Source organism: Macaca nemestrina, chromosome 11 (assembly GCF_043159975.1).
Source record: "Macaca nemestrina isolate mMacNem1 chromosome 11, mMacNem.hap1, whole genome shotgun sequence".
NCBI classification, from domain to species: Eukaryota; Metazoa; Chordata; class Mammalia; order Primates; family Cercopithecidae; genus Macaca; species Macaca nemestrina.
The window spans coordinates 102,459,682-102,477,775 of NC_092135.1; the positions used below are offsets into that span (position 1 = coordinate 102,459,682).

Consider the following 18,094-nt stretch of genomic DNA (forward strand, 5'->3'; position numbering starts at 1 on the left):
TATTGTAGTACACAAAATAGCTAATACTTTAAGAAGATTGACAAAACCAGTGTTGAAAAGGATGCAGAGCAAGTGAAACTCTCATACATTACTGGTAAAAGTATAAAAGGGTAAAACCACTGCGGAAAATTGTTTTACAGTTCCTAATAAAAGCTAAATATATGCTTACTTTTTGACTAGCAATTTTACCCCTGGCTGTATTCCCCAAATAAGTGAGCGCCTATGTCCACAAAACAGTGTTCAAGAATGTTCATAGAAGCTTTATTCATAATATGCCAAAACTGAAAGCAGCACACACATCCATCAACAAGACACTTGATAAATATAGTTTTGTACATCCACACAATAGAATACTATGCCTCAATAAAAAAGAACAAATCACTGTCACAAAAAACAACATAGATAAATATCAGAAACATATTGTACAAAATAAGTAAAATATATAAGTTATGCACACTATGATTTCATTTAGAGGAGATGAAAAATAGGTCAAGTTAACATAAGGTGATAGAAGTCAGAATAATTTTTACCTTTGGGGGACACTATTGACTGAGCAGGGCATGAGAAAACTTTCTGGGACAATAGGAATGTTCTTGATATGCATCATAAATATTTGAGATCTCTCTCTCTCTCTCTCTCTCTCTCTCTGTGTATGTATATATATATATATATATATATATATGTAAATTCATCTAGTTGTACACTTAGGAGTCAGATTTCTTACTATATGAAAAAAATTAAACAAATAAATAATTCTAAAAGGCCTATCTCTTTCTTGGTGATAGAATGTTCAAGGTGCAATAACTTGTGTTTTATGTTGGAGGGAATGTCATGGCACACTGCAAACAACTGGACCCCTAAAGACATCACCAATAGGGTCTTCATAAGACTTCCTTGATAAGATTTCCTTCTCACCCTGGTATGCACATGAGTTTCAGAGCATTCAGAGTACTTCACGTTTCCTGCTCACCAGGTCTGGTTAACATAATATCATTAATAATTTGGGCCAACATAACGTTCTTTGCAATATAAAGACTACCATGACTAGCAAAGTAGCATCACCCTGACACAACTGTAAATGAATGTGTACTGCTGTCATTCCCAAGAATTTCTTTTGATTCTCCTTCATGACAGGAATGGAAAAGAATGCGTCTTCTAGCTCAACAGCTGCATTCTGTATACCAGATACTGTTTTGATCTATTTTAGTAAAGATAACACATTGGCATAGCAGCTGAAACTGCAGGTCCCACTTGTTTAAGTTTATGGTAGTTCACCACGCTCTGCCATAAATGATTTGATTTTCAGGGGGTTCTATTTTAACTCATTTCAGTGAGTTAAAATAGAATATGACATCCCACCTCAACATCTTTTAAGTCCTTGAGAGTGGTGCTCATCTCTGTTATTCATCTGGGACATGCTATTTCTTAAGTTCTAATTTCTTGCAGGGATGGAGGTTATTGGTACAAATTTAAGAGCTTCCTATATTAGTTTTCTATTACTGCTGTAGCAAATTACCACAAATTTAGTGCTTAAAACAGCATAATTTGTTATCTTACAGTTCTGGATATTAGAAGTCCAGAATGGGTCTCAGTGAAATAAAATCAAGTTTTCAGCAGAGCTATATTTATTCTTGAGGTCTAGAGAATTTGTTTCCTAGACTTTTCCAGCTTCTAGAGACTGCTTGCATTCCTTGGCAGGCAGGGAAGAACTCTCATGTACCCTTCCTCCACCTTCAAAGCCAGCCGCGTAGCATGTTTAAATCTCTGACTGACTTCTTTTTCTGCCTCTTTCTTCTATTTATAAGGACTCAGGATTGTTTGGGGCCACCTAGATAATCCAGAATAATCTCTTCAACTGAAAGTCAGCTGATTAGTAACTTTAGTTTCATTTGCAACTTTAATTACCCCTTACAATATAAACTAATATATTCATAGGTTCCAGAGATTAGGACATGGACATATATAAGGGGCCATTATTCTGCCTACAATACTTCCACTAACTTCCCTTATCATACCCCTCTTACTTCACAAAATCAAGTCATAAATATGAGGGTTCTACCAAGTTCTAGGTAAATTCATCCTGATGATGCATTTGGGGGCTGGAAAAACATCATCATAGGGTGGGAAAACAGATTCATTGTATTCACTGTGAGATAGAGCTGGGATAAGACTCTATTTATCACATGGCTTCCATAGCCCATAGGCATTTTGATTCTCTTCATTTATCGGTATCACCTACAATTCAGTACCCTCAGCCCTTGAAAAATCTCCTTTCCCCCAGTGTACAATTATTTGGTAAATGAACATAAAGCCATTGGGAATGGATTGGGAAAATAGCTACGGTAGCGTTATAGCATATTTCCTCAAAGGGAAATAGCCTTCCCTTCAATTAACTCTGGGCCTCAGGATGGTGTGAGAGATCATGATTTTCCAATATGGCACCTTTCTGATCATCCACAATTGATGATCAGCTGCCCAACTAAAATACCATGGTGTATTGAACATCTTCACAGATTCCTATGGATCAAGGGCTCCTCGTTGTCATTCCAGCTGCACTGCCTGTTATGGAAATTACGTTCACTTTGCTTCTGATGGTTAAGTGTTACCACCTGGCCTCTCTTATGCCAGAAGTTTATCATCTCCATTGATACTAAGTAAGCCAGGTCTGTAACAACCTCCCCTGCCACCTCCTGGCCCACAAATGACTATATTAACTCCTTCCATTCCTCATTGCTTTAGGGAAGGGATAGCCTCTGGGCCCTCCTGGGGAACATAGATAGCTGGAGTTCGTTGTTGTTACTTTTGTTTTTGTTTGGCACGTCTCTGATCCTTTTCATCCTTTCCCTAGTACTCTGCCAAGGCAGTTCTGGAATCTCCATTTCATTTACTATAAGACTCCAGAGAATGGTAGGCTTGAGAGTTAAGAAGCCATTTGTTACGCTTGGCACCAGAAGTCCTTTCTGGGATGTTAAATCTTGCCTGCACTCATATCAGTACACTCTTTCCCACTAACCTTGTAATCATCTCCTCTGAGCAGCTGCAAGATGCATTCCCGGGCATGTTGTCCTGAAACACATTGGTACACATAAGCCCTTCAGTGAATAATTCCTTTTCTTTCTGTAGTGTGGACAATACTTCTTTCTTGCACCATACTAAGAGTTGACCCTAGTTTTTGGTGTAGACCAGAGATGGGCAAACTAAGGCCCTTTGGCCTGACACTTAAAACTGTTGTAACATTAAGGAACACAGCTACACTAATTTATTTATATATGCGTTAGGGCTGCTTTCACGCTACGATGGCAGAGTTTAGTAGTAGTGACAGGAACCATATAGCCTATAAACACTATAGTACTTACTATCTGATTCTTTCAAATACGTTTGCCAATTTCTGGTCTAGATCAGTGCTGTCCAGTAGAACTTTCTGCAATGATAGAAATGTTCTATCATCTGTCCTCCATCCAATGTGGTAGCCACTAGCCACGTGTGGCTATTGACTTACTTTAAATGTGGCTACTGTGAATAAGACCCCAAAAAATTGATTGTATTTTACTGCAATTGGTTTATAGTTGTGGCTATTGGCTATTGGATTTGACAAAACAGATCTAAATGCAATGAAAGGAGTCAGGAAGGAGTAGAGATTTTAAAAAGAAGAAACACCATCTTGAAGGGAATCCATCTCAAGTAAGTATTCTGTATGGCCGCCGAAAAATGGAAGGTTGCTTCCCACAAGCCAGCAGAAGGAGATCACCCCACCTGGACCAGAGGGCTCAGAGGACTCTCTGGGCCTTGGCAGTGGTCAAGCACATCCACCCAGTTCTCATTATACGTCTTAGGGTCCGTCCTGACTTTAGTGTAGGAGATACTGTAGCATAGGAGCTGTGGACTTAGCCTTTTTTCAGTTCAGCCACTGGGTGCAAGAGATAGTGGTCTCTGTAAACATGGCACCCAGATTTTTTGCACAGCCTTTTGGATGCAGTAGATGGTGGCCTCTATAAACACTATTATTAAAGCATTCTAACTTTCATATCATGTCCTGAATTAATAGACTACTGATCTCAGTCTGTTATTTTCTTTCCTCCTGTGGCTGTTAGTAACAACTAATTCCCCAATCCTCATTTCTCTCGGCCTATATCTTTCAACCATTAGACATATTGCATAAGCCAGTACATTCCCTTCTTCATGTTCCCCATCTCAATCCACTGTAGGTGTAATCTAAGAAATTGTAATGGTATGCCATGCCAGAGGTAATCATTGCCCCATTTACCAGTTGTAGGGGCTGTTCCATCCCTCCAATCAGCTTCCTATAACCACTCTTGGATCAACTTTCTTAAATTGGGTTCCCCAAGAAGCAGACCCCAAGACAAGGATTTGAGTGCATGTGGTTTACTGGGGAATGACTGCAGGAGACAAGAATAAAGCGAGACAGGAAAATGTAGGAAGCGAATATAAGGTGTATTAATAAGCAGGTTACTGTGCAGGACAACAGGGGCTCGATCCTGCCGGGACTCCTGGGAAATAGTGTGGAATACACCTCAGACTTGTCCTCTTACATTACTGTTGGAGGTAATGCTCAAAAGATGTTAATTCTCTGGCTCTTCTATCTGCCTTGTGCATTGGAGGATATAAAACCCTCAGGGGGGGAGTTGCAGGTGCTTTCCTTCTTTCTATTCGGGAATGGTGAGTGTTGGGATGACTTGGGCAGGGAATTGACAACATCTGCCACAAAATTGAATCTCTGAAAAAACCTATGCGTCTGCTATGGTGCTCAAACAAAGAGAGGGTAGTCAAAGCAATAAAAACAAAATCAAAATGAAACATACACACACACACACACACACACACACACACACACACACACCCCTCCTTGGTCAGGTTGGAGGTAACTTGCATATAATACTGCATTCTCACAATTGACAATTCGGGGGAAATTAAACATTTAACCTAACTTTCCTATATTAACTATTTGCTTTAACATGCTTCAGAACAAAAAGGGGGGAATAAATGAAATAAGTGAAGGAAAATCTTGATAAATATTGAATCTGGATTGAATCTGCTACGTGGAGTTTCACTATACTATTGTGTCTTTTTGTTGTTTGAAATTTTTTACTGAAAGAGAAAGTCTTTTTCTTTTCCAATCCCCTCTAGATCTATCATTGACCTTGGGTTGTATTCTTATAATCCTGATGACCTATTATTGAGATAAACAAAGCACAAAATAATGCAGATAAACTGCAAGTGACAGCTTTTTTCCTAAGACCCAAGTTCCAAATTGTGGTTCCAGTTCCTGCTTTGATCACATTACAATCTTAAAGTTTCCCTAATGAACTGATCCACTTATATATCACCAGTGCTGGTTATGAAATCTTGCACCTGTACATACCTCATATGGATTTAAAATGCAATGCATATGGAGTTCCCATTAGAGTGCACATAAGGCACTAAGTGTAGACACGCTTTCCAGCTTCTCTTCCCCTTCCCTAACCCAACTAGGAAAAGCTCCTTTTAGTTCCTTCCTATTGTAAATGTATTATCTGAAATGGCCATTAAGTTAGCTCATTAGCACCCCCAACATATAAGCAGTATTTAGTTTATCAGATTAACTACTGGAAACAAAGTCCTGAGGCAACGGGGCTTCAGTTGCCTAAATGTTGACAAGTTGGTATAGAAAGTAAATATGTAATACTTCACCTTACACTTGTAGGTGGATATGCACTTCCTGGATTGCTTTTGTTATGAATCTCATTTAACTGTCATAGAACTTTAGCAGAGGCGGCCCAATAAGCTTAAAGCATGGATCCAACCTCAAACTGCTAGAAAATGGCGGACCTAGAATTGGTGCTTGAGGAGCCCTGAAAGAGAACACTAAAGAACAAGAGAACAGCAGAATAAGGACATCTTGAGTAAGGTACAGGAGGTGTAGGTGCTTGTGCCCTTCATAATGGGGCCTCCTTAGGCTGCCCCATGGGCCTGGGGTTTCCATTTTTATATTTGTCCTCATCTTCTTTATGTTGAACCACAGAACAATCCTGTTGGTGTCCCGAAATCGCCTAATGTTCCATTCTCAAACATGTTCCTCAAAATAATCACAATTGTGTTGTTTTTACACACTGAGCTAAATGCACAAGATATCATTTCAAATTTTCTCAAAAGCAACTTTAAGATTATATCTATGGAATATGATATGATTCTGGAAAAGTCTAGCTTTACTTTTCCTCCTGTGTGCTATGTATGTGATATTTGAGTTTTTTCTCCTTGAAAATCTATTGATAATTACCCCTGTTTTAGTCATCTGAAATCCAGGACACAGTAAGTTTTAAAGATAAAAGGTAGCCTACTGTTACATCCCTTCCTGTGTAAAACAGAAAAAAGGGAAAGATTCTTATCTATTTTCCTGATTTTATGAGAAAGACACATTTGAAGCTTTAAAATTTTAAACATTAGAGAAGGGTACAAGTGAGACAGTGAAGTTTCCCCCACAATCTCACTTTTCAGCATGAACCACAGTGAATGGTTATGCAGCTCTTCTTTTAGACTTTTTACTTTACAGAGTTTACAAAACACTTTCACATACTTTATCTCATTGAAACTTCACAACAGCAGTATTCAATTATAAATGTGAGATTGGGGAAATTGTTTTCCAGTGAACTTTAATAACCTTCTCACAAAAGGGAGCTACCATGACTGACTACCTTCTAGTCACATTTTTGCAAAGCCAGGCTGGCATTGATTCACTGTGACCTTTCGTGCTCAATTCATACAGCAAAGAGTGGACTGGGCTGTGGAGAGCAGAATCAATCCAAAATCTGCTAAGTATTTTGGTTCTATCAGCTACAGCCTTAGCTAAATACAAAACACTTGCATGGCTAATAGATAAAGATGGAGCAATCTTCCAGAACACTATAAAGGAGGCTTCTTCAGCATCACTAACAAAGAAAAATGTGGGGCTAGCCAGTCTAAACTGTAGAATATTTAATTCAAATTGAGTAAATTGTGGTATTTCCTCCCATGTAAGTAGACAGAGATAGTCCTGCACCAATTACCACTGGATATAAAGTAGCTGCTCTCAAATTAATGGAATAAAACAAGTCCCCCCAGGCTAACAGCATAGTCTTGGGGTTAGCTGCTTAATTAGTGGGCTCTTTGTTCTAATAGATCTTTTTTTTTTTTTTTTTTTTTTTTTTGAGACGGAGTCTCGCTCTGTCACCCAGGCTGGAGTGCAGTGGCCGGATCTCAGCTCACGGCAAGCTCCGCCTCCCGGGTTCACGCCATTCTCCGGCCTCAGCCTCCCGAGTAGCTGGGACTACAGGCGCCCGCCACCTCGCCCGGCTAGTTTTTTTTGTATTTCTTAATAGAGACGGGGTTTCACCGTGTTAGCCAGGATGGTCTCGATCTCCTGACCTCGTGATCCGCCCGTCTCGGCCTCCCAAAGTGCTGGGATTACAGGCTTGAGCCACCGCGCCCGGCCTGTTCTAATAGATCTTATAGACAAGATCTTGAAATCAAATCTGGGAGGGGGGAGGAGAGAGTCAGTGTCTTGGGTGAATCTGGTTACCATATTTCTAGACTAAACTAATAGAAAGATAAGGACCTTGATTCCAAAGAGCCAAATCAACCTTATCTCTTGAATTTGTATATAATGAACTGTTTATTTTGGTCCAGGAAGCTGCTTCAAAGAACCCATTATGATGGCCAAGGACTAACCGTAATTACATTTCTCTCCAGGACAAACCAAAGGGTCCTTCCTTTTTTTCAGTTTTCATTTTCCAAATCGTGAACAAAAATGTTTACTAGGTACACTGGCCATCTTTATTATTGTGGCTTTAAAGTTTGACACTAGTGTGTTTCTCTTAATCTCTTTGGTCTCAACCTGAAACAGGAGGAAATGGTGACACAAGTGGATTTCATTTCCACTGAAACAAAAAGGCAGCAACAAGTCTCTAAGCTCCCTCTCCCTGAGCAAAATGCACACTGACTTGGAGTCCTGTGACCTAACTTGCAATGTTGTTATGGTCCTGATAGTGATTCATGTCCTTACAAAACAAACAGCTCTCTTTCTAACCCTTCACAGCTTAGGCGGGGCCTCTACCACAGAGCTGCCTTTGGTTGGCTCTACAGACTTCGATGATGAGACTCTAGCAGTCAGTCTAAGAGAGAAAAGGACATTCAGGGAATTTTAAGTGGCTTGGATCAGCATTTGTCATATACAATTGATGTTCATTTATATTTCACTAGCTAAAATCTAATGCTGTCCAAAATTGGGAAAGAAATATTTCAAATACTAATCAGGCCCAATCTTGCTTTAATGTAAAAAATGAGCCTTGTCCTACCTTTTTTCAATCCTAGTCTCAGAAGGGAGATTTAATATTTCCTGACAGTGCTTTAAATACATTGCTGTTCAGACTTCAATGAATCCACAATAATTATGTGAGTTAAACCAGCTTGGTTTTTCCATAGGTGTTTTAGGTTTAGGGTGCTTTTTGAACTCCGTATCATGGCATTCATTCTTTGATATTAGGTTTATTAGAGAAAGGGCCAATACTCAGATGGATTACCACTTAACCATTTAACCCATTTACCTGTAGTTGTTGTTGTTTTTAATCTATTGATTTAGTGGTCTACAGCTTCCCAGCCCACTCCTTTCCAGGAAGTTTAATTACACAGAATCTAGGAGCCATTGCTATTCCCAGTGGAGCGTTTCGGGGAAGGCCAAGTGGTTTTTAATTCTCAGAAGATCAAGCCATAAAGACTCCGGTAGATTATCATTAAGCACTGACTTAACATTTAGTGTCTTACTGAGCTTTTTGTAGGAGCCTTTGCCATTTTGATGAATGAGACTGAAAAAGTATCTTTGTTTTACAGATGGAGAAAATATATCAATATACCATTGTTTAGGGGTGGGGAGAGAAGTACCAGTTTCTTCAGGTGGAAATTAATTCTACCCATCCTTCGGCACCCTCTCAAAAATATCCAACAACTTCATCATAGTTTTGGCTTCAATCAGTGTGCTCATTCTTCCTGAATCATACTCTCCAGTAAAACAAGATCTTCTTGATAGGCTCTGTTGGCAATATCCAGCCTTCACCTTGACAACAATTAAACAAACCAGGGAGCACAATTGAGATGAGTTTTCTTCAGAAGAACAGCCAAAAGGCACTAAACACATTTACACAAAGCCATAAAGCAAGTGCAGGAATTAGAAGGCATCCCCTCTGTGTGGGTGGGGTGGTGAGCCTAGCCGAGGGAGGAACATGGTTTGCTAAGTAGAAGCCTGGGATGGTAGATACAGACCTTCCTTATTTCTTCAGAAGATCATGTCAGAATCCCCCATGGGAATCCCCACATTGGAATCTCTTAGCTTCTTAGAAAGCGTAAGCAAAGCCGCTAGAAACCATTTATCACATTTAGGAGTTCTTTCATTGCTTTCTCATAATTTGCCATGTAAAAATAAATTAGAAGTCATGGAGTGGATGCTTACTAATAAAAGAGAAATTATCAAAGAGATGAACATAAATAGTAATGAAATCAGCATGGGCCTGCAAAGTATGGACACTGCAGAGTCAAAATAAAGGAGGGATGATAACAAAACAAGATTTGCTTTGAACTTCTTAGTCAACACTTATTTTGTTTTCTTTTAGTTTTCTAGGAACCAGCTTTGTTATTTTACATTTGACCACTTCTTATAAATCCAAACTTTTACTATTTGATGCTGTTTTTTAACCCTGCCTTATTCTGTGTGCAGACTGCTCCAAGAAAAATATCAGCAACTAAATTTGCTCTTTTCACTCTAAGTGGGGACATTTTTTATAATATCAATAGTCTAACTTAGAAAAGGCTACTTCTTAAGGCAATGAGTGTGGACAGTTTGTCGGATTAACACTGAGCTGGGATGCTACAGTGGTAAGACTTTGAAATTTGGGAGTCAGAAAATACAAGGGCTACTTCTGATTTTGCCTTTTACTAATTGCATGGACTACTTAACAGAATGTCTGTAATTTAAACCTCCCCTTAATTTATAGACAGTATAAATTAAGTAAATGTCAGTCAGCTTAAGCCATTCCTGAGGGGCAGTCATTTGCCCAAACTGAAAATTCATACCCTAGGTGTCATCACCTAGACTTCTAGTTAGAAGCCCATCTTCCAGAGGTGATTCAGCTATCTTAAACTCCGAACACCACCAAGTTATTCTTAATTAGCAGAATGCATGTTAAAAATGGGTTTTCATTGGTTAAATTAATAGCTCGTCAATTAGCATTTGAATGCTAGAAATGGGATTTCACTGGTGAAAATAGTGATGTTCAAGATGTGTAAAATATTTTAGACTCTCCCTGCTTGCATAAATAGAATAAAAATGTAGAGAACTCTGTGTCCTATACCTTCAGGGATATTTTCTGGAGACTGATTTCCGCACTGTCCTGAGTCTGACCATTGACTCAATCCTTAGTTCTTGAGTTGCCCGATGTCTACTGTAAGACAAATTGAACCCAGCCTCTAGAATATGATCATATCTGCTTCAAGTGAACATTGCATGCACCAGTGCAGTTAGGATACCTAAAATGCCAACAGTTGGAATTTCATCCAACAGTTTGAAATTTCATCCAAATTTATAGAATTGGTTACATGAGCTGTTTTGTGACTGCTTCCTAATAAATGTTTAGTATACATTTTTATATGTGGCCAAATTTGGTCAGAGATTTGCTTTCAAGATAAACTAGTGAAGAGTTGTGGGGGAGACAGTTATTCATCACCCATGTCTACTTATCGGTAGTCACTGTTATTGACAAAATAATCTGCAACATTACCCTCCACTCAGCATTTGATCTCGCTTTAGCTTGTCCCAGATGTTCTTAATGTTACCCAGGTGCCTGTGGGCAATTAGAGGGTAGAAAACTCACAGATCTCCAGACTACAGATCCAGAGGGATTCAGTGGGATGCAGTGTAGGCACAGGGCTATCCTGGATTAGCAGTCACTTTAGGACCCTATGACTTGGTCTGACTGCTGCCTGGTCCTTGCCCCCAAGTCCCAGAGGCTGTTAGGATTTTTCCTGTTCTCTCCAGAAAAATGAAGACCCTAGAGGGGTTCTCATCAATATTTCCTGCTAAGTTTCTTTCACAAAGCCATGATCAAACCCTTTTGGTAAGTGCTGTAAGAACAGAATACAGATATGGATATCCTGGGGTTGTGTCATAGATACAGGTGGTGATGATGATGATGATTACTATTAGTGTAATTTCCACCTGACAGAAAAACCTGTATTAAAAATGCATTCTGTTTGGCTGCACATAAAATAAAACTCAAGGAATATTGGCCTAAGGCAGTTAGGTTTGTTTTCTTCGTATTATAAATCTAGAGTTGAGAAATGGGAAGATCAATGATGCTGTCAGAGACCCAAGGTCTACATTCCTGCTCTGTCATCATTTGTTCATGGCTCTTGTCCTCATGCTTTGAAGATGGCGGCAGCATCTCCAGGTGTACAAAGAGGAAGGAGAGAGGTGAAAGGGTTTTCACAAGGTAAGCTTTTGCCATTTTATTAAGGAAAGAAATCTCTCTTGTAAATTCCACTTACATTACATTGGCCAGAACTTTGTCATCCCCTAGCTGCAAATGGGGGTGAAGTTATTTTAGCAGAGCATATCACTATTCTGAACAAAATGAAATTCTGACAGGGAGAAAAAGAATGGATATTTCCAGCTAACTAGTAGGGTTTACCATTCCTACTATTCATCAGCCACTTTATTGGGTACTTTCCATATCTACAGTCTATAACCTTGTGAAGTAATAATTTTCCATATGATCCACTGAGGAACAAAGACTTTTAGTAGCTTGTCCAAGAAAATGGCAGATAACTTGACTGACAGAAATTATTATAATACAGTTAACATTGCTCAAATGCTTACCATAGGTCAGGTATTTCTCTGGATGCTTTATGTACATTGACTTGTTTCCTCCTCATAGAAACCCTCTGAGGAAGGTATTTTCATTGTCCTCATCTACAAGGTGAGGAAATCAAAGTTTAGAAAAGTTAAGGAACTTGCTTAGAATCACACAGGTTATAAGAGGTGAAGCTCAAGTTTGAACCTAGTTCTGTGTGACTCCTTAGCTCTTGACCACTGATTTGATTTGGCTGTGTCCCCACCAAAATCCCATCTTGAATTCCCACGTGTTGTGGAAGGAACCTGGTGGCAGGTAATTGAATCATGGGCAGGTCTTTCCCATGCTGTTCTCGTGATAGTGAATAAGTCTCATGAGATCTAATGGTATGTAAGGGGGAGTTTCCCAGCACAAGCTCTCTCTTTCTGCCTGCTGCCATTCATGTAAGATGTAACTTGCTCCTCCTTGCCTTGCCCTCTGCCATGATTGTGAGGCCTCTGCAGCCATGTGGAACTGTAAGCCCATTAAACCTCTTTCTTTTATAAATTGCCCAGTCTTGGGTATGTCTTTGTGAACAGCATGGGAATAGACTAATACAGTAAATTTTACCACTAGAGTAGGGCATTGCTGAAAAGATACCTGAAAATGTGGAAGTGACTTTGGAACTGGGTAACAGGCAGAGTTTGGAACAGTTTGGAGGGCTCAGAAGAAGAGAGGATAATGTGGGAAATTTTGGAACCTCCTAGAGACTTGTTGAATGACTTTGATAAAAAAGCTGATAGTGATATGAAAAATAAGGTCCAGGCTGAGGTGGTCTCAGATGGAGATGAGGAACTTGTTGGGAACAGGAGCAAAGGTGACTCTTGTTATGTTTTAGCAAAGAGACTGGCAGCATTTTGCCCCTGCCCTAGAGATTTGTGGAACTTTGAACTTGAGAGAAACGATTTAGGGTATCTGGTAGAAGAAATTTCAAAAGCAGCAAAGCATTCAAAAGGTGATTTGGGTGCTATCAAAGGCATTCAGTTTTATAAAGAAAGCAGAGCATAACAGTTTGGAAAATTTGCAGCCTGACAATGCAATAGAAAAGAAAATCCCATTTTCTGAGGACAAATTCAAGCCTGTTACACACATTTGCATAAGTAACCAGGATCTGAATGTTAATTCCCAAGACAGTGGGGAAAATGTCTCCAGGGCATGTCAAAGGTCTTCATGGTAGCTCCTCCCATCACAGGCCTGGAGGCCTAGGAAGAAAAAATGGTTTTATGGGCCGGCACAGGGTACCCATGCTGTGTACAGTCTAGGGACTTGGTGCCCTGCATCCCAGCCACTCCAGATGTGACTGAAATGGGCCAAGATGCAGCTCAGGCTGTGGCTTCAGAGGGTACAAGCCCCAAGTCTTGGCAGCTTCCAAATGGTGTTGAGCCTGTGGGCGCACAGAAGTCAAGAATTGAGGTTTGGGAACCTCCGCCTAGATTTCAAAGAATGTATAGAAACACTTGGATGTCCAGGCAGAAGTTTGCTGCAGGAGCAGGGCTCTCATGGAGAACCTCTGCTAGGACAGTGAGGATGGAAAATGTGGGATTGGAGCCCCCACACAGAGTTACTACTAGGGCACCGTGTAGCAGAGCTGTGAGAAGTAGGCCACCATCTTCCAGACCCCAGGATGGTAGATCCACTGACAACTTGCCCCATGTGCCTGGAAAAGCCACAGACAGTCAATGTCAGCCCATGAAAGCAGCTGGGAGGGAGGCTGTACCCTGCAAAGCCACAGGGGCAGAACTGCCCAAGACCATGGGAACCCACCTCTTGCATCAGCATGACCTGGATGTGAGACTTGGAGTCAAAGGACATCATTTTGGAGCTTTAAGATTTGACTGCCCTGCTGGATTTCAGACTTGCATGGGGCCTGCAGCCCCTTTGTTTTGGCCAGTCTCTCCCATTTGGAATGGATGTACTTACCCAATGCCTGTACTCCCATTGCATCTAGGAAGTAATTAACTTGCTTTTGATTTCACAGGCTCATATGTGGAAGGGTCCTGCCTTGTCTCAGATGAGACATGGGACTGTGGACTTTTGAGTTAATGCTGAAATGAGTTAAGACTTTGGGGGTACTGTTGGGAAGGCATGCATGATTGGTTTTGAAATGTGAGGACATGAGATTTGGGAGGGTCCAGGCACAAAATGATATGGTTTTGGTGTGTCCCCACCGAAATCTCATGTTGAATTCACATGTGTTGTGGGAGGGACCTGGTGGGAGGTAATTGAATCATGGGGCCAGGTCTTTCCCATGCTGTTCTCATGATAGCAAATAAGTCTCACAAGACCTGACAGTATTATAAGCGGGAGTTTCCCTGCACAAGCTGTCTCTTTTTGCCTGCTGCCATCCATGTAAGATGTGACTTGCTTCTCCTTGCCTTCTGCCATGATTGTGAGACCTCCCCAGAAATATGGAATGGAGTCCATTAAACCTCTTTCTTTTGTAAATTGCCCACTCTCAAATATGTCTTTATCAGCTGCATGGATATGTCTTTATCAGCTGCATGAAAACAGACTAATACAACCACTCTGTTGCACAGCTTCTGCAAAACACATCAAACTGTGCACAGAGCTACCATCTCACTAGTGTTGTAGAGGTATCAAGTGAACAGGCAAAAGGTCAAATACCAATCAGGCAGCCAATCAGTACTCCAAATTAGAGAGAGTAAACAGAGGAACCTGAGAATGGAAACTGAAGATTCAAGAAATAGCAAGAAATGAGTAATGTCCAGCTGATGTTTAACTCCGTGCCAGAATATGCGTTTAGTTATTTCTCGTGATGCAAGGGCCCTTTTCCCTACATCAGTGTGTATTTTGGTGAAGTCACACAGAAATATCTATCACAGATGACAGCTGCTCATTGCCCACTTTATAACCGTACTCCAATTCTTCTTTACTAAGCAGACCCTCATTTTACTATGGGCAACATTAGGTTGAGTTAAAATGACTCACTCCACAGATTTCCTTTCCCTTCCTGGTAGCCATGTGACACAAGACTGGCCAATTACAATTAAGTAAGCATGGGTTTTGGGTAAGAGCTTCCTGGAAAGTTATTGTTAAAAAGGTTGGTGGAGAAACAGATAGGGAGAAGAGAAATCCATAGAGTATGGACCCTAGGCATAGATGGCTTTGCTCCCAGACAGAAGAGAACTTATGAGAAGAGGGAAAGCAAGTATCTCCCTGCTTCTCAGAATTTAACATTCTTCCCATATGAAAAAGAGAACCCAGTTTGTAACCATCTCTTTAGATTCACAAAATATACCAGCATTCTAAATTAGGGTTTTCCTTAAGAGCTAATTCTTTGGAGATGTGCTCTTGGAATACAGTCATAATCACCTATAGAATATATTTATAATACACACATGTATACATGCCACATACATATTTGTGTATAACATTAGACTCTGTTACCATGGAAACTATTACAGTACTAACAAATTTCCACTGTAATATGAAATAAGAAATTCAAATGAAATACCAAGCATTTGTTTAAGCACAAATAGCTTTAGTAATTAAATACATAGAGACAATACAGAAAACTGCAAATTAATACTTAGAAACCTTTTGCAGTATGAAAGTCGACTTTGATGTTGTTTTCCCTTTTCCACTGCATTACATTATACATCTTTATAAATTAAATTTGGCATTGGGTTAACAAGAATAGATCTGCTTGCTGCATGGGAGCTTTCACACACCTAAAAGCTGAGCTCTTATTCTAGATAGTTACACCTTCCACAGCCAGTGAGCAAGATTTTATGGCTCCTTTTATTACTCAGAAGGAGGACTTTTATAAAAGAAAGCTCAAATGTGAAGTTGGTCTTACATCTCCTGTTTCATTCAGACAATATGTAGAACTACCCCTGGGGTTTTGAATATATTAACATCCTTTCACAATTAACCCTAATGGGACAAGTGTAGCATTTTTTTTTTCCAAGCAGATATATTCAAAGCTGAAAAATACATAGTGTTTAAATAGATCTCATTATATCAGCTACACCAAATCTCTCCTCTTTATATACAGAGGATTGTACCTCTCTTCACTGTCATGCAACATTAAAATAGGAAGGCATACACAAGGATGACATAGATTTGACAAAAAATTAATGATTTGTACATCACTTTAATACTTCAAATCTGCAATTCATGTATGCTAATTAGTTCATAATGGGCTGTTGAAGAACAGAACTGTCATCCTGCTGCTTCGCAGGTTTCTGGAAGCTCTGATTCAGCACAGACTTGCCTGGTTGGCTGCTGGATTCTGGGCTGTAACATGGCAGATCTATGATCGCATCCCCCCTCCCCTCAACACACAATTGTTTCCTGGATGTGGTGCTTTAATCTATCAGAGTTACGATGGTATATCTCAAATAAGTGGTTCCTGGGTGCCGCAATACATACCGGGAGCAATAGCATGGCATCGCTCTATCTAAATGATTGATTTCTGGATTTTAGACTGTCAGGCTATACCTCAGAGGGCAGCTGTCAACTTCCTAAATGTATGAAGTTGTATTATGCAGCACATTTTGAAAATGTATGTACAACTTTTTTTTATTATTATTATTTACAGATAAAAAGGGCTGTAAAACTTGGAGAGAGGAAACAAAGGGGACTAGAAAGATCGGATGTCTTTTCTCACTGTGAAATCACGTATATCTCCCCACTGCAAGAGATGCAGCTACCCATTGCTTTTTCTGAGATCTCCTTTGGTCTTTGCACTGCAGAGGCAGAGACAAAGACTCTGACAACAGCAGGAGAGTGTGAGACTGGGCTGCTTCACCAAACAAATGGAAGCACTGGGGATTATTGGAAGCTGGGAGATTTGAAAACAAGTTGTTCTGTTTTTATTGGAGTGCAAACTGATTTTCCCTGATTCCATGATAGAGGCTTGACCCAATGTATTTCTCATATCACACCTACTGATCTGTAAACCCAGCTTCTACACATGTCCAGAGTTACAATGACACAAAAGAAACAAGAATCGAATTGTTTTTCAGGCTCAAAGTAATCAGTCAGGCTCCTGATGGCTAAAATTTTTATCTTGAAGACTCCAGAATGAAGATACATTTATTTAAAAAAATGATTTTTTACACACTAGAAAATATGAACTGGATATCATAATAGAAAAACTGAGCCAGGCCAGGGAAAACATACTCCAAATGTAGTTAAACTATGAAAGGATTTCAGATTTTTAGGAATAGTCACTTTGCAAATATGCAAAACAATGGTATCATCAAAGGGAGTCTAAAAGTGCTCAAGTTAAAGAATTTTTGTTCAGACATGTGCTTAAGACCTTTCAACATGCATACAGAAAAAGCTGTTATTAAGAAGAATTGATACATAATAAAGGTTGAACGAATGAATGATGTTCTTCAAATAATGCTGTGACTTGAAAGACATAAAATGACATTTCAACCTAGAATTCTGTATGTGGCTCTCCAGCCAGCAGCAAGAAAGCCTATGTTCAAAGTAACCATAATATTTTATCTACATTAACATTTGAATAACATTTTCTTGTGAGGAAAACCAAACCACAAATTTGAAGCTCCCTTCCATGGTTGGGTTATTCAAATTTGCAGATTTAATGTTGGGTTTTAGTGAATATTTAGGAGTGGGGTGGCTAGGTCATTTGGGAGATGTATGCTTAGCCTGTTCAGAAACTGACAGTCTATTTTCCAAAGTCATTGTTCCACTTTACATTCCCACCAGCAATTCATAAAAGATCCAATTTCTCCATATCCTTGCCGACACTTGATGTGGCCAATCTTTTTAATTTTAGACATTCTAATAAGTGTGTAATTGTATCTCACGGTGGTTTTGTGTTTCTCTCATAACTAATGATGTTAACATCTTTTCATGTCCTTATTTGCCATGTTTATCTTCTTTAGTGAAGTAACACTTCAAATCTCTTGCTGATTTTTTACTTGAGTTGTTCGTTTCCTTATTCTTGAGTTTTGAGAGTTCTTTGTATATTCTGGATACAGCCTTTTATCACATATATGATTTGAAAATATTTTCTCTTGGAATCCTCTTTTTTCATTCTCATAGCACTATTTTTTTTTTTTGAAGAACAGAATTTTTAACTTTTGATGAAGATATATTAATATCAGTAACAATATAAATGTATATCTTTTGGTGTCTTCTTTCTTCTTTGATTGGTCTGCCAGAATTTTATCTATTTTATTATCTTC

At 39.5% G+C, this 18,094-nt stretch overlaps 2 long non-coding RNA genes across 2 annotated transcripts in view; one reads left to right on the forward strand and one right to left on the reverse strand.

The window, feature by feature from the left end:
* The window catches only part of LOC105468048 (uncharacterized), a 95,123-nt gene extending 89,392 nt beyond the window's left edge, over positions 1 to 5,731 (reverse strand). The window contains exon 1 of the long non-coding RNA XR_011609990.1: positions 5,689 to 5,731. This is a non-coding gene — a long non-coding RNA (uncharacterized lncRNA). The remainder of the gene's footprint in view (positions 1 to 5,688) is intronic.
* A 39-nt stretch (positions 5,732 to 5,770) lies between these two features.
* On the forward strand, positions 5,771 to 17,256 carry LOC105468045 (uncharacterized). The gene is made up of 3 exons (XR_979255.2): positions 5,771 to 5,905; positions 11,350 to 11,510; positions 16,474 to 17,256. It is a non-coding gene; the product is annotated as an uncharacterized lncRNA (long non-coding RNA).
* Positions 17,257 to 18,094: the final 838 nt, after the last annotated feature.